Raw genomic sequence first — 23,851 nt, forward strand, 5'->3', positions numbered from 1 at the left:
ACCACACTAGTTCTCTATTGCAATAGTCTCCTATTTGACCTCTTTGATTAAAGTCTTATTCCTTTCTATCAAGTCTATTCAAAGTTGCCAAGTTGACATTCCTACAACATAGCGGTGTCACTCTTTCTATTCAAAAGTCTTCATTGATGCTCTATTTCCTATAGGATGAAATATCAAGTCCTCATCCTGGCATTTAAAGTCCTTTATAATGTAGCTCTTATCTACTATTTTAATATAATTTCATATTGTTATCTCTCTAATAACTAATTTTTATTGACATTGGATTTTAATTGAATATTTTATTTTTACAAATACATGTAAATTAACTTAATTTTTTTGAATTTCAAATTCTTTCCTTTCCTACTACTCCATTCCCCTTCTAAGATGGCAAACAATTTGATATAGGTTATTCAAGTGTATCATGCATAATGTGTTTCCATATTGTTCATGCTGTGAAAGAAAATCCCTATCCCCCTAAAACACACACAAATTATAAAGAAAGTGAAACATAGTATGCTTTGATCTATATAGACTCTGCCAGTTCTTTCTCTGGAGATAGATAGCATTTTTCACCATGAGTCCTTTGAAATTTTCTTAAATCATTATATTGCTGAGAATAGTGGTCATACACAATAATGCAAGCCATTATTCTTATTGTATGTAGTGTTCTTTTGCTTCTGCTCACTTCATTTTTCATCAATTCATATAAAGTTTTTTGAGTTTTTTTCTGACAGTATCCTGTTTGTCATTTCTTATAACCCAATAATATTCTATCACAATTTTATACCATAATTTGATCAGCCATTCCCCAATTGATTGGCATCCCCTCATTTTCCAACTCATTGCCACTTCTAAAAGATTTGTTATAAATATTTTTGAACATATCCTTTTTTTAAAAAAAATTATTTGGGTAACAGAGTTAGTAGTTGTATTGTGGGCCAAAAGGTATGCATAAATTGATAGCCCTTTATAAAAATATGTTTCCAAATGGCTCTCCAGAATGGCTAAATCACTTCACAAGTCCACCAACAGTTTATTAGTGTCCAAATTTTCCTAAATTCCATCCAACATTTATAATTTTCCTTTTTCTATCAAATTCAATCTGAAAGATATGATAGATATGAGATAGATATGCTTCAAAGTTATTTTACTTTGCATTTCTCTAATCAATAGTGATTTAGAGCATTTTTATGTGACTATAGGTAACTTTCATTTTTTTTTCTCTATAAACTGTCTATTCATATAATTTAACCCATTTGTTAATTGGAGAATGACTTATTTTTTTTATAAATTTATCAGTTCTTTATATATTTAGAAAATTAAACCTTTATCAGAAAAAATCTTTTCCAGCTTTCTGCTGTTCTTCTAATGTTGGATATATTGCTTTTCTCCTTTTTTTGGTGCAAACCCATTTTAATTTAATGTAACCAAAATTATCTACTTTGCATTTCATACCATTTTCTATCTCTGTTTGGTTATGCCCTTTTCCATAGAGTTGACAGGCAAACTATTCCATGTTCTCCCAATTTGCTTATCATATCACCCTTTATGTCTAACTCATGAACTCATTTCTCTGGTAGTCTATGATCATTGGTTTATGATTTCTTTTTCTGTTTTAGTTCTTTCTGTTTTAGGTATTGACACTATATTTGCACCATAAAATGATTTGGAGAGACTTCTTGTTTACCTAATTTCTAAATAAATTATATATTATTGGAATTACTTTTTAAATGTTTGGTAGAATTCATTTCTGAATCCTTTTGACTTTGAGGATATTTTCCCCTAAGTATTTCATTGATAAACTATTTTCTTTCTTTTTCTAAGATAGTTATATAAGAATTACATTCCTTCTTCTCTTTAGGCAATTTATCTTTTTATAAATATTCAACATTTTTCTTATGAGTAAGAATTATTGACATATAATTGCACAAAATAACACTTAATAATCCCCTTAGTTTCATTTCACTGATAATGATTTTACCCTTTTCCTTTTTGATGCTGGAAATTTGGTTTTCTTTCTTTTTAAAATTTGTTAAATGAAAAAAATGTCTATTTTTTCATGAAAACATATCCTACTTTTATTTATTCACTCAATGATTTCTTACTTTCATTTTTATTAATTTCTCTTTTGATTTTCTTGTTGCTATCTTCAGGACTAGTTCTGGGAGTATCTGGAAGTGGTTTGATCTAAAAAGTGATGAGTTCAGTGTTCTTCTGGCCCTACTTCTGGTCTATGAATGCTCACAAGCACTCTTTTATACCCCGAAACTGTGACTAGGGTCCTTGCTCCTGCTAAACTTCTTTATTACTCTGGGACTATGAACCAGAACCTCATATGAGCAATGTAACAGAGTCCTTTGACCAATATCAGCAAAGGAGCTTTTAATCCTTCTGATTAGTTATCTGACCCTTTTATTATCTGTGAACTGAGAGCTCCAGAAGCTATTGCAACAGATTCAGTCATCCCCAAGGCCTGCTACTGACTTGCACTGGGCATGACCTACAACTGGCTTCCTGGTATAAATGACCAGGACCTCACTACTGACTCGATCCTGGGTCTTCACAGCCTAGCTGCTTGCCTACACAGGGCCTCACTCCTGGTTTGAGCCAGGGTTCAGTGTCTTGCTCTTGGCTTTTTTGGATTGGCCTGTTCTAAAATGTGTTCTACTTTCACCCCACAAAATAAATTTTTACTGCTGCCCTTTTAAGTTGTCTTGGGATGGAAAATTGTTTTACCTTGTTCTTGTGTTAGTTCTATCACTTCAGAATTTATTTTTAGATACTAATGAAATACTATTTGAAGAGAGTTTTTGAATGGTAGGCTCAGGTGATTTTTTGCCTTTACTCTTCCATCTTAGCTCCATCCCACATTGCTACTTATATAAACTTCATTTCTTTGTAGATTTCTTTCCAGTCCCTCTTCCATAATTATCTTTCATAATAACAAGAAAAAAAAAAAGAAGAAAGGAAGCAGTTCAGCAAAACCAACTAACACATCAGCTGAATCCGACATTATATGCAACATTCCACTCCCATGACCCCTCCACCTCTTTAAAGCAGTCCTCATATATTTTGGTGGGGACAGTCTTGGCAGTCTTGCCATTACAATTATAGAACATTCAGTATAACTTACATATTGTTGTAGTCAAACTGACATGTTTCCCACATATAATATGATATCTTCCATCTCTGATACTTGGCACAAGTAGTTCTTTATGTTTAGATTACACTGCATCTTTACTTCTTTCTTAAAGAATTCTTAGCTTCCTTCAAAGCACAGCTCAGAAGTCACTTTATGGAAACTTTCTTAATCCCCAGTTATTTGCATTCTCTACTCTTTGAAATTTCTTTTTGTTATATAATATATTTTGTACACATTTACTTGTGCATAGGTTATGCTACATCACTGGAGTTTTAAGCTGCTTGAAAGAGGGATTGCTACATTTTTGACTAATTTATATCACTTAGTACAATGCTTTGTACCTAATAGGTGACTAGAATTTATTGAATTAAACAAAATGACGTGACTTTATCAGCACAGTGAGCACAGGACAGGACCAATGCTTGACTGTGGCATGTAGAGTCTGAGTACTTAACTCTTTCCTACTTTTGTTAGATATGTTCTCTTCCAATATCTATTCAAAATTTTCCCCAGATGTGTGATTGGGAAATGTGAAGTGTGAGGAAAAATTTTAAAATAATTAATATTCACAGATATACATTACATCATACTATATCACTGTAGTAATAAATATTAACTTAAACTTTCTTGAGATTTTAATTTTATTTGAATTCAAAATTTATTTAAATTTTAAAAATATAATCAGAAAATTGATGGTACTTTGTAGCATATAGGGATAATATTATATAGGAAGATTAAAAAGAAGATTTAGGATTTTTGCCAAGACTGCAGAATAACAGGTCATAAGAAAGTCTACTTTTCCAGTATCTTTTATAAGATAAGAAGCAAAAACATCATTCCTCCCCAAAGGGAAAAAAAAATATATGGGATAGATATCTCACAGCTTAGATTTGTGTTCAAGATCTTTAGCCAATTAGACCTGGTTTTGACTTTGGTCTTTAGTCTTTCAGTTGCATTGTCCTCATGATGGTGCTGTTCTCTGAGAAGTAGTGCTTTTATAGAGATCATCACTAGCTAAATAACCTAGCTCAAAAACAGATTCAGAGGATAGCTTTTGAGGCTGGAAATATTAATTTCTCGGGATAAATGAACATGGCTTGTTTTCAGAGAAAATAAAAGAATAACACAATAAAACATCTAGAGGTTAAAGTTCATTTAGGCAAGCACATGTTCCTGCTTCATATGCTTGTGCATTCCATTTATTTGGGGGACAAAGAGGAGAGTTTCATTCTCTATTTGTGGGAAATTGAAGGGAAAATATAAGCAACGGGAAAGGGTTTCAAAAGATGTAGATCTATTCTTCTTTACAATTTTGAAGAATCATAAAATGGGTAGCTATTCTAATCCTAGGGACAGTTTTTAACAGCACTTATGCCCTTAGCCCCCTCAGAATTGGGAACAAATCAAGAATTTCAGTGTTATCCCAGCAATGTGCATGTCTTTCAACAAGAGATCAAGTGCTCTATGGAAGGTGTTCCACTTTTAAAAACTAGGGGTCTTCCTAAAAACCTGCTTTTGCAAATGAGAGAGGGGAAAAACTTTCTAACATCATAGTTATATATTAACTAAAATGATTTGAAAACAAAAGACCAGACAGAAAAATGTGATAACAATAACAATAGTTGCAGAAATGTATTTGAGATCTTCATAAACAGAATTATAGAATCTTCATATCAAATCTTAATTAAAGAAAGCATCAAATTATATGATGAATATTCTAGGAGAAATAAAAGAGGAATTGGTATTGGAAAGATGTGATTTGACATTGATAAAAGGAGTTCTTGATTTCTTGTTTTCTAAACAAGATAAAATGATAATAAAATGAACATAGAAATATATCTGTGGAAAATTTAAATAAAAACATAAATAATAAGAAATAGCATTAGTTTGTTAAAAGATGAAATGGGAGAAGTTGAAAAATAGTTAGTAAAACAAACTCAAATATGAACCAAACTGAAAGAAGCTTGACTTTATGAATATAGGTAATGGAAGTAGAGGACAGACTACAAGGACATTATTTGAGTCACTAGATTTCTTGACAAACATGAAGAGAGAAAGTGTCTACATATTATATTTCAAGATTATTTCCCAGAATTATGTAGATCAAGAAATAAACTACTGATTAACCCACTCTACTAGATGACAACAGGAATGAATGTCAGATTCAGCTCTTCCAGACATATTGTCATTAAACTCCAGAGCTATGCCAAGAAAAAGATGATTTAAAGGCAGTTGAGAAGAAAAACATCATTTATCAAGGGACATCAATTCAAATATCTCAGAATTATTCATTTGAAATGAGAAATAATAGGAAACACTGGAATAAGATGTATGGAAAAACAAGGGAAATTGGGATCCATTCCAAGGTCTACTACTCAGCTAAACTAAGCATGATATTTAAAGGTAGGAAAATGTACATTTGAAACTCCAGATCTCTTCTAATAATTTCTACAGAAGAAAGCAAACTTTTGATATGCAAATGAACCCAAAAATAAAACTTCAAGGTATAGAAGGCCAGGCCTGGCCAAAGACTTTTGATATGTAAATCGCCTATGAAGAGACAACAAAAATAAAGTCTGGGCAAACTTTAAAATTCTTCAGAGATTCAATGTAAATTTTATACTTCCTCAAATACTTCAAAGGTCTGTAATTTGACCAATTCTGGCTTCTCTCTCCCCCAATGAAGATCAGAACTTTTTTGTAACTAACAGCAGATGGAGTTTAAGACTTACTGTACCTGAAAAGATCATTACCCCTGAACCCACACTGAATCTCTCCAGATCTAATTAGAATGACTTTTCAATGGCAGATACACAGTGTCTGAACCTGGACTATACTTAACATGTTACCAGAATCTGTGCTCCATTGGCATAGTCTTTGAGAATGAAAGATCACTTCAACACTGTGATGAGGTGTCAGAGTAATGTTAGCAAAACAATAGCAGAATTGGTATTGGCAAAATAAAATAACTAAGATGTTATACTACTTGAATCAGAGACTCCAATCCTGAGCTTATTTCCTAAGGAAGTTATCAATAAACTTAGACACCAATATATACCTAGTGACACATTTTATGATAGCAAAGAATTTTAAATGAAGAAGATGTCTATTGAGTGGAAAGTGGCTAAACAAACTGTGGTCCATGAATTTAATAAGATTTTACTGTGCTATAAGAAATTATATATTTAATAAATGCAGAGAAGTGTGTGAAAATCTGTATGAATTGATAGAGTGTGAAGTAAGAAAAAAACAATATGCAGAAAAACTTCAACACTGTAAATGGAGAGAACTATATATCAAAAAAATTGAATGTAACATTTATAAAAGCAAGGCTGATTTAAAAAAAAAAAAGAGAGATAGGAGAGGATATCCCTTGTTCAAAGAAGTAAAAGGTCCTATTATTATACATTGCTTATGGTTTTGGACTTTTTCAGTCTCTCAATTATGTGCTGATTTTGTTTCACTCTAAAAATATTATTTGTTCTTTGGAATGACTCTTTGGGAGGGGGAGAGGAAAAATATTTAGGATAAATATGATAATATAAGAAACAGAAACAGAAGACATCAATAAAAATATATTTTTTAAAAAAAGATTAGGAACAATATTACCTTATAAAATTATGGAAAGTAACAAAAACTTAAAGAAATATGCAAAAACTTTGACGTGGAATATTTTTAATATTTTTAAATATTTTAATTTTAATCCAAGACAATTTATAGATAAAATTAAGAGGGAGGTAAGAATGGAATGGGGAAAATAGAAATTTCATTAATGCTTCAATAACAAGTTATTTTCATCACCAGCATGTATGGAAGCAACACATTTCAACTCTACTATATCAATTATTAATGTATGATGTACATAGGCCAATTGACATAAAGAAAAATATGAGAAAAATGACTAGAAAAAATCAATAAGAACACACAAAAATATGTGCTAAATGAGACATGGTCTAAAAAAGTGTGTCTAGGACATGAGGCTAGATTTCTAGACTATTGAGTTAGTATATTAGTATGTATATTAGAAATATATACTTCATATAGATAATGAATTATATCCAGAACAGAATAGAAAGATAGTAAGCTGGATAGCATTTGGGCAATGCTGCAGTATTAAAAAATGATGTCAAGTTGCACTCCAGTGCAAAGATTCATAGTTTTAACACCATTATTTGCTAATTATATTTGGGTGCAAGTCTTAGACTATCACAATCTCTAAAGGGTCAATAGTGTTTGATTCTCCAAATTAGTAGGCAGCAGAAAACTTGACTTTCTCACAACAAGTAGCAAAAAGTATATTCAGGAAATGTGTGATTATAAAAGAAGGTTGGCTAGTCATATAGCAGGACTGAGGAAAAACAGACAAATGAGTGCTATACCTAGCACAGTAGCAGGAACAATAGAGAAGATCCTTTGCAGATGATGATACATAGGGGAATGTGAATAAGATTCACACAGAATGAGAAAAGTGTGGATATCTTCACTGAGATAAGGAATCAATGTAGTTGTAGATTCCTTGATATATTGATATAAAATGTGTTCAGAGAACTGAGAAAATAGAAAAAATAGGAAGTTTAGTAATTATTTGTTATGAAATATGTTGAGAAATTAATTACTTTCCAGAGAACTATTAACTTGAGATTTGTGAATCTGTTGTTTTAATATTTTAATAACTATTTGATAACTATATTATTGTCTTTTTTTGAAATTTTGTGTTTTATCTTTTGTATTTAAATACATATTTTTGAGGTTTCATCATACTTCCAAAGGAGTCCATCAAAAAAAAATCTCTGCTCTTGAATATAAAGCTTAATAACATGTACAGAAAACATCAGAAATTATAACCATCATATTATAACCATGGGATTATTTAAATAGTAATTGATAAGATGAATATAATTAATGGTATGGACTTATAAATGAAAATTTAGTGTAATTTTCAGTCAAAAATAGAATTATAGAAACATTAGGAACTTTATTAAAGATTACGCAGCAACAATACAATATGTAATACATTAGATGAAGTTAAGCAGGTTTCGGAGATAAATTTATGTCTCTGAATTATTATATTAGCAAAACAAAAAGAAAATTAATGAATTGACTTTGCTGTTAAAGCATTGGAAAACTAACAGATTAATATATACTTGAAAAGAAAAAGACGTCACTAAATTGAAATGAGAAATTATCAAATTTGCAGGAAAAAGAATCATGAAATAAAGAACTGTACATTTGAGAACACTGATAGCTAATTGAAGCAGGATAAAAAGCAAGAAAACCTTTAACCTAAGTAAAAAATTAGGAGGAGGGAAAAATAACAATGAAATAACAAAGAAATAAAAAACAAAGAAATAAAGAAAAGTATCAGAGACTACTAGAGAAATTCAATTATTTCCAACATAAACATTATGAATTTAACATTATACTATATTGATTTGCTTTTCTGTGCCCCTCCTGAACTTTCTTCTGATTAATGAAAGGTCCCAGAATAGAAAACAGAGATTAGAGTTGGGAAGGCCTGAATTCAGATATGTTCTCATTTACTGGTTTTATATCCCTAATCTAGTCACTTGACTTGTCTGCTCAGTTTTCTCATCTATAAAATGAGGATAATAATAGAGTCTACTTCCAAGGGTTGTTGAGAGAATCAAATGAGATGACATTCATACAACTTAAGTATCTAACACATTGTAAGCACTTAATAAATAAATTATTTTTTTTCCCTCCATCTGCTAGGCTGATATTTTAGAAATTTTCTTTGACTTACTTTCCCTCTGGTTTGTTTAGGGGTTGTGGTGATCATTATCATAACCTCCTATATTTCTAAAATAGTGCTCCTTCTCTCCCTCTACTGACAATCAAAAGGGGGAAAATGTCCTCTCTTATAACAATAAATATGTATGTATGTATAATATAAAGCTACATATGCAATATAGTTATATTTAATATGCAATTATATACATATGTATAGGTACATACATACACATATAGTTGAAGTGGAGTCAAAATAGGAGTGAGAACTTGCAGTTTTTTTTCCCCCTTCTCCTTTACATTTTCTCCTACAATGATTGATAAAGAATACCAGACAGAATTCTGATTGGGAAAGTCAAGGAAAAATCACAGTGAGTCATTTTTCCAGCTCAGGTCAGTTTAGCAAGATAAAAAGAACAACATTTAGATGCTTGGATGGGGACTGGCCAGAAAGCAGCACGGTTGGGACCAAACAAGCTGAATTAGTAATGGGCTGTGGTGGCAGCAGCAGCCACAGAAAGCAACTCAGTGCTCACAGATGGTAGAAGGATTAAATACTGGAGCAGAAAGAGATTACAGGGAACCCTGTACTATTAATGGGAAGGGGAATGGTTGCCATCTGGCAGTTCTATTATCTGATTCCAGGTCCCAGTTCCAGGGAGAAGAGAATCAATTGGGGTAGTGAAGGAACTGAGGTCTTACCTGTGTAAAGAGCAAAAGACAGATTCTAAAATCCTACCTGTGTGTCTCTGAGTCCAAAAAGATAGGAAAACTCATACATAATTCTGCATTGGAATTAACCAAGAAAGGAAACCAAAACAAAAGGGGAGCTAGCAGTTTAGTTGCTCTACATCTATAGAAATTCCTATTTGATTAATTGTACCTGACTATGATGGGCCAATCTGAAACAAGGGTTCTTACAAGATGTTGTCAATTCAGTGGAATTGATGAGACAATAGTTATCGAGTTTAGCATGGTGCTTAATAGTTCTCTAGTTCAGTACATGTACTGGGTACTTAATATAGTTCCCACAAGATTCACACCTATGAAAATGGAATATATAACAGCCAGCAAGGACTGGATGAGAGTCATTCCATCTTCAGTCAGGCTCCTGATGGCTCTCCTGGGGAACTGAGGGACTGAGAGAGAGATTCATTTTCGTCTTCATCAGCACTATGGTGGCAGGCCTATCCTCCTTAGGTTTTCCACTGAAACCAAGACTCTGGAAAGACTCTAAGAAAGCTAGCTGAAGCTCCAGGCAAGGAGACAAGACTTTGAAGGAGATAATAAAGGATTTGGACTTTAACACCTGGCTATTCTTGTGGTGATTACTCAGCTGAAAAGAAGGCTGCTCTCAGAGACCCCAAGAAAACCAAACTTATACCTGTCTCCAGTAATAGAAAATGGATCAAACAACAATCTAACAGATCCAAATAAGGTCAAGAATTTATAGACCAGGAGGGCAGTTAATATATTTCTCCTTGGATTACATCACTTTTGAAGCACTTAAAATGTACAGATTCTCAGAATGAGCTATGAAATCAATCAGCAATAGAAATTAATCAAGTAGTAGAAGCAATCAATCAATCAATCAATATTAAGTATAGTACTATGTGCTAAGGATCAGAAGCTATAGTATGCACAATGACTACTCCCCAGTACACCATTTGGGCAGACAGGCTAAACTAGGTCTTAAATTGGTCTGTGAGCTACCCTGAGCACATGAAGATTTTCCCTGGTGGTATGGATGGATGAGAACGATTTGTTCCATTTGCCACGAAGGCAGCTGGAGTGGAAGCTGTGGAGAACTTAGAGCTTGGTTAGACATCAAAGATGCCAAGGTCATCCACTGCATCTCAAACCATAACCAGTCAGATTGACTTTGTCCTACCATTGCACAGTGATAATTCTGGATGAAAGAGTGAGGTTGACAACTTCATGCAACTCTACTTCACTTAAATCTAATTTATGCACAAATTAAAAGACATCTATATATGCTTATATGCCACCCATGCTATATACCAAGCACTATGCTAAGTGATGGGGAACAAAAAAAGATACAAAAGATGGTCCCTGCCCTAAAGGAGCTTATACATTAATGAGGGAGATAACATGCAAACAAATATGTACAAGTTATATGTAGGATAACTAAGAGATCAGTAAGGGGTGGAAGACACTAAAATTAATAAGGGTTTATGAAGACATCCAGAAAAAGAAAAGATGGAATTTTAGTTAAGACTTAACAAAAGGCAAGAAAGGAGAGTTGTCAGAGTGAAGGAGAGAGAACATTCTAGCCATGGGAGATAGCCAGAAAAAATACCTGGAACTGAAAGCTGGTGTATTTTTTTCATGGACAGAAAGTCATTGTCTTCAGATATTATTTTTTCATATAAATGCCTTTGTGGAACTGAAAATCAATGTGTACATTAGACAGCCATGCAAATGGACTTAAATAATAATGCTTTTGAAGAGAGTTAATTTCTTTTAAAAAATCCCATTTAAGATATTTCTTTAGGGAGACCATTGTCAATGAATTGAAGACTACATGTACACTAGGGAGATGTAAGAAGTTGTGCAAAGGCAGGAAGGAACTGGATTATGAAGTGTATTTAATGCAAAGCTGAGACTTTAGGGAGCCATTGGAGTTTATTGAATGGGGGTGATGTGATTGATCCTATACTTTAGACTAACTACTTTATAAACTGAATAGAATTTGGATCTGAGTGGGAAGAGACTTGAGGAAGATAGATTGACAAATCTGCTGTTATAAAAATCCAGGAGAAAAGTGATGGGAGCCTGAACTAAAAGGGTGGCACTGCCAAAGAGGGAGCATTTAAATCAGCTCTAATAATAGATTGGATATAGAGATAAGATAAGAAATAATAAGTAGTCCAGGAGGAAGTTTCAGACTTAAGGGACTGGAAGGATGGTGCTGTCTTCTTCAGTAACATAAAAGTGGAAAGGTAAGGAGTGGAATGGAGTGGGAATGCAAAAAATAATAAATTCCATTTTGAATGAATTGAATTTAAGACATGTACTAGACGCAGTTTGAGATGTCTGAAAGGCAGTTGAAGATGAAAGCAGGGAGTTTGGGGTATGATAGGGAAATTCAAGAATAATCAGCATAGAAATAATAGTTAAACCTATGGGAACTATGAGATCATCAAGTGGAGCAGTATAGAAGAATAAAAAAGAGCACAAGACAGAACTCTGAGAAGCACCTATGATTAGAAGGGAAAGTATGGAAGAGGAATGAGCAAAACTGACAAAAGGAATGGTCAGATAAGTAAGAAGAGAATCAGGAGGGAGTTGTGTCCCAGAAATCTATAGAGAAAACATTATTTAAGAGAGAGTGATCAACTGAGTCAAAGTCTGCAAAGAGGTCAATGAGAATGCAGATCAAGAAAAAAGCCATTGAACTTGTCAACTAAGAAATCATTAGTAACTGTGGAGAGAGTAGTTTCAGTGGAATGAGAAGATTAGCAGCTGAATTGGAAGAGATAGATTAAGAAGAGAGCGAAGGGAAGAAAGTATAGGCACCTAAAAAACTCAGAAAATCAGGGCAGACATCTCTTCCCAGAGGTGAACAGAATCCAACAATAAAGTCCAAAGTCAAGAAATAGGTTGAGAAATTGAACAAACAGGAAAAAACCTGAATATGAAAATCTGTTATGATGAAAAGGAAGCTCGAGACATAAACCAAAAAAGACAATGGCTAGAAGATATCTATAAACAAAGCCTCAGAGAAAAAAATGAAGATTGGAACAAGACCAACAAGAAGTCCTAGTTGAAGAAAGATAAAATAAAAGCAAGTAAAAATAAAATAAAAATAGTAGAGGATAAATTGCCAAAAAAAAAAAAAAAAAAAAAAGAGAATTATAAGGTAGAGCCAAGATGGCAGAGAAGGCACACATGACTTTCTAAACTCCTTTCATACCCTCATTACCAATTTTTAAAATCAGCCTCAAAAATAGAGCTTGACTGGTAAGGTTCACTAAGATTGGAAATACAACAATTTACCAGCCAATGATAATCTGAAATATCACCAGAAAAGATTTGTCCTGAATGGCAGGAAAAGACCAGCACAGGAAGGGATAGAATTGGGAGTGGGGGTGGCCTCAGTGGTTGGAAGGTTTACACAGAGCTCTTTGCCATAGCCTGACTGCTTTGCTTTGGTTGCAGAGTAGTGGACCAGCAGAGAAATTAAAGCCTAGGATAGAGGGTACTCTGAAGGATGCCAGAGCCTAACAGACTTGCACCTATGAGGGATAGGGCAACTGCTAATACTCAAATCTGGCTTTTGTGGAGGGCAGTGATACTTTCACTGCTTAGCCTCTAGCCTCAAGGTAGTCACTAATCCTTGCAGATGGGGGATCCTCACAGGGCACTTACCCAGCCCTACTCTTGATACACAGGCTTAGTCACTTCCAGTATGGAGCTCTTCCCAGAGCACTCTGGCAGCTCAGTCACTTCTTGCAGCCCATTGAGAGGACAGCTACCTATTCTTGCTCTGCAGAGGAAGCTGATAATCTCCTTGCCCTGAAGGCAAACCCTAAAGGCTTTTTAAAAATGAGTAAAAAATTCAAAAGGATAATCGATAGCTTCTATACAGAAAGAGATCAGGTTTTCAACCCTAAGGAGACTAATAGCAGATAGTCTCCACATAATTGTTGATCCCTAACACAAAAGGCTCTCCTAGAAGAAACTATAAAAAATCTTAAAAGAGAACTAGAAGAAAAATGGGGAAAGGAAAGAGAAGCTATGCAAGAGAGCAACAGCTTCTTGAAATGTGAATTAGAAAAGATAAAGAACTCCCAGTAAATACAGGGAAACAAAATTTGTGAATTGGAAAAGAAATAATTCCCAAGAAAGTAGGATTTGTGAATTGGAAAAAGAAAATAACTCAGTAAAAAAATAGTGAAATAGAAAAAAATTCCATAGAGCAAAACAACTCATTTAAAAACTCAATTGGATATATACAAAAAGAAGTAAAAAAAGCTAATGAAGAAAATAACTCATTAAGAATCAGAACTGAACAAATAGAAATGAATGATTCATTGAGACATCAAGAATCAATCAAGCAAAACCAAAAAATTAAAAACTAGAAAAAATGTTAAATATCTACTTGGAAAAACAACAGACCTGGAAAATAGATCTAGGAGAGATAGTCTGAGGATCATTGGACTTCTTGGAAATAATAATGAAAAAAGAGCCTAGATACTATTTTACAGGAAATCATCAAAGAGAACTGCTCAGATGTAATAGAATTGGAAGATAAAATAGGCATTAAAAGAATTCATCAAACATCTTCCGAAAAAGACCCTAAAATAAAAACTCCAAGGAATATTGTGGAAAAATTTCAGAAGTATCAAGCTAAAGAAAACTAAAACCAAAAACCAGAAACCAAAACCCAACCAAACAAACAAAAAACAATTCAGATACAAGGTGCCACAATAAGGATCATGCAAGATCTGGCTGCTTCCCCATTAAAGCATTGAAGGGCTTGGGATTTTATATTCCAAAAGGCAAAAGAACTTGGCATGCAACCAAGAATAAACTACCTAACTAAGCTGAGTATTTTCTTCCATGGAAGAAGATGGACATTCAATTAAACAGATAAATTCCATTCATTTCTAAGGAAAAAAAAAACAGATCTAAACAAAAATAGGACTCAAGAGAAGCAGAAAAAGGTAAAAAGAACTCTTGAGAACTGTATTTCTGTTGTGGATATACATAAAGAGTACATGTATAATTTGATTTTACTGATATAACATAAAAAAGGGAAGTAGAAAGGGAAAGGGGATAGTGTCAGCAAAAGAGAAAAGGGGAGATAACAGAGGGAAACTACATCCCACGAAGAGGCAAAGGAAACCTATCATATCTGAGGGAATTTAGAGAGGGGGAGGAACATTATGTGAATCTTATTCTCATAAGAGTTGGCTCAAAGAGAAAATAATTGACATATTTGTATTAAAGAGAACCTTCTCTCACCCCATTAAAAAGTGAGAGAGGAAAAGGGAAAAGGAAAAGAGTAATAAGGGAAGGGAACAAGAAAAGGGGAAGGGATTCAAAGGGGGGAGGGGGGAACCTAAAGAGGGAGAGCTGCATGATGCTAGTGGTGCCCATAAGTTTAATACTGAGGAAAGGGGTAAGGGGAGGCAAGAAAAAGAAAAGCATACTCTGGGGAATAAGATGGCAGGAAATACAGAATTAGTCATTGTAATCGTAAATGTGTGAAGTAAAAAAAGCAGGGGTAGCCATCCTTATTTCAGATCAAGCAACAGCAAAAATCGATATAATTAAAAGAGATAAGGAAGGAAACTATATCTTGCTAAAGGGTAGTACAAACAATGAAGCAATATCAATACTAAACATATATGCACCAAATGGTATAGCATCTAATTTCCTAAAGGAGAAGTTAAGAGAGTTGCAAGAAGAAATAGACAGCAAAACTATAATAGTGGGAAATATCAACCTTGCACTCTCAGAATTAGATAAATCAAACCACAAAACAAATAAGAAAGAAATTAAGGAGGTAAATAGAATATTAGAAAAATTAGGTATGATAGATCTTTGGAGAAAACTGAGTGGTGACTGAAAGGAATATACTTTCTTCTCAGCAGTTCATGGAACCTATACAAAAATTGACCATGTATGAGGACATAAAGACCTCAAAATTAAATTCAGGAAGGCAGAAATAGTAAATGCTTCCTTTTTCAGATCACAATGCAATAAAAACTACATTCAACAAAATTTACGAGTAAATATTCCAAAAAGTTATTGGAAACTAAATAATCTCATCTTAAAGAATGATTGGGTGAAACAGCAAATTATAGACACAATTAATAATTTCACTCAAGATAATGACAATGATGAGACATCATACCAAAAAATTGTGAGATGCAGCCAAAGCAGTAATAGGGGAAATTTTATATCTTTAGAGGCTTATTCGAACAAAATAGAGAAAGAGAAGATTAATGAATTGGACCTGCAACTTAAAAAGCTAGAAAAAGACCAAACTAAAAACCCCCAGTCAAATACTACATTTGAAATTCTAAAATTAAAAGGATAAATTAATAATATTGAAAGTTAAAAAAAAACTATTGAATTAATAAATAAAACTAAGAGGTGATTTTATGAAAAAAAAAACAACAATAAAATAGATAAACCTTTAGTAAATCTGATTAGAAAAAGGAAAGAGGAAAATCAAATTGTTAGCCTTAAAAAAGAAAAGGGAGAACTTTCCACCAATGAAGAGGAAATTAGAACAATAATAAGGAGTTACTTTGCCCAACTTTATGCCAATAAATTTGATAACCTAAGTGAAATGGATGACTATCTCCAAAAATAAAGGTTTCCCAGATTAACATAGGAGGAAGTAAATTGCTTAAATAGTACCATTTCAAAAAAAGAAATAGAACATGCTATTAATCAATTCCCTAAGAAAAATTCCCCAGGACCAGACAGATTTATATGTGAATTCTACCAAACATTTAAAGAACAATTAGCCCCAACGTTATATAAACTATTTGAAAAAATAGGGAATGAAGGAGTCCTACCAAATTCCTTGTATGACACAGACATGGTACTGAAACCTAAACCAGGTAGGTTGAAAACAGAGAAAGAAAACTATAGATCAATTTCCTTAATGAATATTGATGCTAAAATCTTAAATAAGATATTAGCAAAAAGACTACAGAAAATCATCTCCAGCATAATACATCATGATCAAATAGAATTTATACCAGGAATGCAGGGCTGGTTCAATATTAGGAACACTGTCAGTATAATTGGCCATATTAATAAGCAAATTAACAAAAACCATATGATCATCTCAATAGATGCAGAAAAAGCATTTGATAAAATTCAACATCCATTCCTATTAAAAACACTTGAAAATATAGGAATAAATGGACTTTTCCTTAAAATAATCAGTAGCATATATTTAAAACCATCTACTGATGGTTTTAGCATCATATGTAATGTGTATAAACTGGAACCATTCCCAATAAGATCAGGAGTGAAACAAGATTTCCACTATCACCATTACTATTCAATATTGTATTAGAAATGCTAGCTTTGGCAATAAGAGTTGAAAAATTGATTAAAGGAATTAGAGTAGGTAATGAGGAAACCAAATTATTACTCTTTGCTGATGATATGATGGTATACTTAGAGAACCCCAGAGATTCTATTAAAAAGGTATTAGAAATAATCCACAATTTTAGCAAAGTTGCAGGATACAAAATAAACCCACATAAGTTATCAGCATTCTTATATATCACTAACAAAATCCAGCAGTTAGAGTTACAAAGAGAAATTCCATTTAAAGTAACTAGTGATAGTATAAAATATTTAGGAATCTATCTGCCAAGAGAAAATCAGAAACTATATGAGCAAAGCTACAAAACACTTTCCACACAAATAAAGTCAGATTTAGCCAATTGGAAAAATACTAAATGCTCTTGGATCGGGCGAGTGAATATAATAAAGATGACAATCTATTTATTTCGCGCTATACCAATCAGCCTCCCAAAAAACTATTTTAATGACCTAGAAAAAATAACAACAAAATTCATATGGAAAAACAAAAGGTCAGGAATTTCAAGGCAAATGAAGGTGGCCTAGCTGTACCAGATCTAAAATTATATTATAAAGCAGTAGTTACCAAAATTATTTGGTATTGGCTAAGAAATAGACTAGTTGCTCAGTGGAATAAGTTCAAAGGACAAAACAGTCAATAACATTAATAATCTAGTCCCCAGTTTTTGGGATAAGAACTCAATGTTTGACAAAAATTGCTGGAAAAATTGGAAATTAATATGGCATAAACTAGGTATTGACCCACACTTAACACCATATACCAAAATAAGATCAAATTGGGTTCATGAACTAGGCATAAAGAATGAGATCATAAACAAATTAAAAGAACATAGAATAGTTTACCTCTCAGACCTGTGGAAAAGGAAGGAATTTATGACCAAAGAGGAACTAGAGACCATTATTGATCACAAAATAGAAAATTTTGATTATATCAAATTGAAAAGCTTTTATACAAACAAAATTAATTCAGACAAGATTAGAAGGGATACAATAAAACGGGAAAACATTTTTACAGTCAAAGATTCTGACAAAGACCTCATTTCCAAATTATATAGAAAATTGACTTTAATTTATAAGAAAACAAGCCATTCTCCAATTGATAAATGGTCAAAGGATATGAATAGACTATTCTCAGACAATGAAATTGAAACTATTTCTAGCCATATGAAAAGGTGCTCTGAATGATTATTAATCAGAGAAATGCAAATTAAGACCAACTCTGAGATTCCACTACATACCTGTCAGATTGGCTAGATTGATAGGGAAAGATAATGTGTAATATTGGAGGGGATGTGGGAAAACTGGGACACTGATACATTGTTGGTGGAATTGTGAATATATCCAGACATTCTGGAGAATGATTTGGAACTATGCTCAAAAAGTTATCAAACTGTGCATACCCTTTGATCCAGCAGTGTTACTTTGGGATAGAAGCCCAAAGAAATTTTAAAGAAGGGAAAGGGACCTGTATGTTTGTGGCAGCCCTCTTTGTAGTGGCCAGAAACTGGAAACTGAGTGGATGCCCATCAATTGGAGAATGGATGAATAAACTGTATTATATGAATATTATGGAATATTATTGTTCTATAAGAAATGACCAGCAGGATGATTTCAGAAAGGCCTGGAGAGACTTACATGAACTGATGCTGAGTGGAATGAGCAGGACCAGAAGATCATTATATACTTCAACAATAGTACTATATGATGATCAACTCTGATGGACGTGGCCTTCTTCAACAATGAGATGAACCAAATCAGTTCCAAATAGTGCAGTAATGAATTGAACCAGCTACACCCAGTGAAAGAACTTTGGGAGATGACTATGAACCACTATATAGAATTCCCAATCCCTCTGTCTTTGTCTGCCTGCCTTTCTGATTTCCTTCACAGGCTAATTGTACACTGTTTCAAAGTCCAATTCTCTTTGTACAGCAAAATAACTCTATGGACAAGTATACATATATTATATTTAACTTACACTTTAACATATTTAACATGTATTGGTCAACCTGCCATCAGGGGGAAGGGGTGGCGGGAAAGAGGGGAAAAGTTGGAACAAAAGGTTTGCAATTGTCAATGCTGAAAAATTACCCATGCATATATCTTACAAATAAAAAGCTATAATAAAAAGAGAAAAAAAGAAAAAAAAAAGAAATTTAATTAAAAACTTAAAAAAAGAAGTGAGAATTATACAAGAAAACTATGAATAGAGAATGAATAGATTGTTTAAAAAAAAAGAGCCACAAAATACTTAAATTTAAGATGGATAGGAATTCACAATAGGCCTCTTTGGAAAGACTAAAGAGAAGCCTCCCAAGGAGCTTGTCAATGAATGATCATTGAAGATCAAAAAATAAATGAGAACAGTTGAGGCAAATAAGAGATATTCAGAGGGAAGAATAATGAGTGATGCAATAAAATTAAGGAATGTGGTGAGCAAACTGTATACATCAATTCTACATATAAATTCTGTTCTCATGGGCATGAACAATAAATTTGCTGCCCTTCAAGTGGTTCCTTAGAGATGAGCACAGAAGTGATGAGAACCATGTAAAACCTAGGGAAGATCCCAGAGATCTAGGCAACCATGATGGATCTGTCCAAAGAGGTGATAAAGGTAGAGATCATAGAGGAGATGTTAGAAGATACTTTTAAAAACATGGATGATAAGGGAAAAAATGGAGGACACAATAAAAATGGAGACTGACAAAGTTCATTTTGAATAATAGTAGGAGCCTTAGGCAAAGCACCCAGTAAAGTTATGAATACTCTTCCTGAGTTTGAGATTGTAGGGTGACAATTGTTGCTCCTCCTACAAAACATACGCATGGACAATTTTTCAACATTGACCCTTGCAAAATTTTTTGTTCCAAATTTTCCCCTCCTTCTCCCTACCCTTTCCCCTAGATGGCAGGTAGTCCAATACATGTTAGATATGTTAAAATATATGTTAAATCCAATATATGTATATATATATGTATATATATATATTTATACAGTTATCTTGCTGCACAAGAAAAATCAGATCAAGAAGGAAGAAAAAAAACTGAAAAAGGAAACAAAATGCAAGAAAACAACATCAGAGAGAGTGAAAATGCGATGTTGTGGTCCACACTTAGTTCCTATAGTCCTCTCTGGGTGTAGATGGCTCTCTTCATTAATGTACAAGTGTCACTGGTTGAAATCATCTCATTATTGAAGAGAGCCATGTCCAACAGAATTGATCATTGTATAGTCTTGTTTCTGTGTATAATGAGCTATGGACACATGGAAGTATAATCAGGATCATACAATGCTTATTTTACTTAGCATCAGTTTATGTAAATTTTTCCTGGTCTTCTGAAATCATCCTGGTGGTCATTTCTTACAGAATAATAATACTCCATAACATTCATATACCATAATTTATATAGCCATTCTTCAATTAATGGGCAACCATTTAGTTTCCAGTTTCTTGCCACTACAAAAGGGCTATCATAAATATTTTTGCACATGTGGGTCCCTTTCTCTCCTTTAAGATCTCTTTGGGATATAATCCCAGTAAAAACACTGTTGGATCAAAAAGTATGCACAATTTAATAACTTTTTGAGCATAGTTCTAAATTGCTTTCCAGAATGGTTGGATCCATTCACAATTCCATCAACAATGAATCATTGTCCCAATTTTCCCATATCCCCTCCAACATTGGTCATTATGATTTCCTGTCATTTTAGCTAGTCTGAGGGGTGGTAGTGGTATCTGAGTTGTCTTAATTTGGATTTCTCTGATCAATAGTGATTTGGAACACCTTTTGATATGACTGCAAAGAGTTTCTATTTCTTCATCCAAAAGTTGTTCATTTCCTTTGACCATTTATCAATTGGAGAATGGCTTGAACTTATAAATTTAAGTCAATTCTCTATATATTTTAGAATGAAGCCATTAGTCTCTTTCCACAAAATACTTTTAAGTATTTTTCTGACTGCTAAGAATTCTATGCATTTTTTCTGAAAAAACAAAACAAAACAAAACAAAAAAAAAAAAACACCTTAAAAGAATTTGGAATTTGATCCTTAAAAAAATTAGAATCAGCAAAGTGGAAACTAATGAGTCTATGAGATATCAAGAAACAATTAAACAAAGTGAAAAGACTAAAAAATAGAAGAAAATGTGAAATATTTCAAAGGAAAAAACAACTGACCTAGAAAATATGAAATTTAGGAGAAATAAAGCTATGAGTAAATAAACAAGCACACAAAAAAAATCTAGACATAATGAGTTTTAAAATTTATTAAAACATTGACCAGATATTTACATCATTGGGCTATGTAGAAATTGAAAAAATTCATTGGTTACCTTTGGAAAGCAATCCCAAAATTAAAACTCCTAAGAATATTATAAACAAAGTTTAGAGCTCCCATGCTAAGAAGAAAATGCTGTAAGTGACCAAAAAGGAGCCATGGCCACATAGAAGCATGATCAGGATCACACAAAATTTATCAGTTACTGTTCTAAATGAATGGAGGGTTTAAAATATGATATTGTGGAAGGTCAAAGAACTGGGATTATATCAAAGAATAATCTACCTGGCAAAAATGATTATAATCTTGTAGAGGGGAAATGAATATTTGACAAAATAGAGAATTTTCAAGGATTCCTTTTTGACATCCAAACACAAGATCCAGTCATAAAAAGATAAAAAATCAGTGAGAAATCATAAGAGATTAAAGAAGGTTAAATTGTTTACATCCCTATGTGGGAAGATGAGGCTTGTAACCCCCCAAAATTTTATGATTATTAAGGAAGTTAGAGGGAATCAATTTAGAGAATATGAGTATAATTCTATTATGTTGGAATGATCTCAAAAGAAAATAAAAGTATAAGAAGACCAAATGCAGTGACGTGGACAAAGAAAAATGAGAAATGGAGAAAATTATCTCACATAAATGTAATGCTCAAAGTATTTATACCATAAAAGGGAGTATGGGAAGAAGGTATGAGCAATTGTAGAGGCTGAAACTCTGAAAAGGTGTACTTGAATCTGAGACCACAGATTACTTAAGGCTAATTACCTCTTCAATGTGAGATAATGTTTCCATATACATATATTTAGATGAGATGGTGATATGATGGCTCTCCTCACTATTGGTGCTTGCTGAATGTGTGGTGGTGAAGTATTCGTAGGCAAGGATTGGAAGGCTGAGGAAGAGAGGGCAGAGTCATTCGGCTGCAGGACAAGGAGGAGAGAGGCTTGAGACTCCAAAGTACAGGATACATCTTTGGCAAGCCCTGTGGCAGCTTGCCTGCCTCCTTTACTTCTCCCCCTAAAGAGCAAAGATTTCAACTGATCCGGACTCTGACCGATCCCAAGGCCCTCCAGAGAGTTAGTCCAGACTTTATAGGCATTAAACCTCATTCTCATCTGAATTGGTTCAAGAAAAGAAGAGTAATTAGAAACTTAATCCAATATATTCATATTTATATGATTAAATAATTAAACTATAGAGTATAATATATTTAATTTTACCCCTCTCAGACCTTGATAGAACTAGTCATAAAATAAACAAGAAAGAAGCTAAGGAGAAGAGTAGAATTTTTAAAAAGTTAGATGTGCTAGAATTCTGGAGAATATTGAAAGGGAAAAGAAAAGAATGTACATGTTTTTAATTGTGCAAAGCATCTTCAAAAATTGTTCATCTATTAATATGCAAAAATCTCACAAACTATTATAGAATGGCAGAAATATTAAATTCATTTTTCTGACAATAATGAAATAAAAATTAAATTTAATAAAAAGATTCTGATGTATACATTAAACATTATTCATTAGAAACTAGATAATTTAGTCATAAAGAATAAGTAGGTTAAAGAATAACTAATAGAAATCTTTTATCAAAAATAATAATAACAATAGACAACACAATATATCTTGTGGTATGTAGCCAAAGTAGTGCTTATGGAAAAATTTCTATTTCTAAATGCTCATATTAATAAAAAAGAGGGAAGGGAAATCAACAAATTGGGTATGTAACTAAAAAAAAAAAATCCCAGAAAACCATTAAGCAACATCTCTAATTAAACTCAAAATAAATATTCTAAAAATTAGAGAAATTAATAAAATTTTTAAAAATCAATTGATCAAACTAGGAATTGTTTAAAAACAACTGAATAGATAAAAACTGATAAATTTGACTTAAAAAAGAAAAAAAAACTCAAAAATGTAAAGAGTGAATTCACAATCAATGAAGATGAAATAAAAGCATTAGCTAGGTATTATTTTGCCTAGCCACATTCCAACAAACATTACAAAATCAATGAATGTTTGCAAAACCATAAAATTTCCAGATTATCAAAGAAGAATATAAATGACTTCCTAAATCCTATCTTAGGAAAACTAAATGAAACAAGTCATAAATGATTCACCAAAGGGAAAAATAAACAAGCTTAGATAAGATGGATTTATAAGTTTTATCTTACCAAATATTTAAAGAACTATTAATTCCAATGCTATATAAACTGTTTGAACAAATAGGTTAAAAAGGAGCTCTATAAAATTCCTTCTATGACATAATTATGGACTTGATAATCAAACAACAGAGAAAAGAAATGAGAGAAAGAAAATTACAAATGAATTTCTGGAGTGAATATTGATGTAAAATATTAAATAAAATGCTAGCAAGGAGACTATAGCAATATATAACACAGAACATACACTAGAATCAGGTGGAATTTATACCAAGAATATAGGGCTGACTCATTATTCAAAAAACTGTAAACATTATTGATTATATCATTTGAAAAAAGAATAAAGATCTTATTATTTCAGTTGATTCAGAAAAAGTATTTGTGTATTTATGTATTTTGGTATTCTCACCTTC

General features: G+C 32.7%; 1 pseudogene; it reads left to right on the forward strand.

Annotated features, from left to right (window-relative positions):
• The first annotated feature begins 5,469 nt into the window (after nucleotides 1-5,469).
• On the forward strand, nucleotides 5,470-19,790 carry LOC141552854 (charged multivesicular body protein 3 pseudogene; annotated as a pseudogene).
• Nucleotides 19,791-23,851: the final 4,061 nt, after the last annotated feature.

This window comes from Sminthopsis crassicaudata, chromosome 2 (genome assembly GCF_048593235.1).
Source record: "Sminthopsis crassicaudata isolate SCR6 chromosome 2, ASM4859323v1, whole genome shotgun sequence".
NCBI classification, from domain to species: Eukaryota; Metazoa; Chordata; class Mammalia; order Dasyuromorphia; family Dasyuridae; genus Sminthopsis; species Sminthopsis crassicaudata.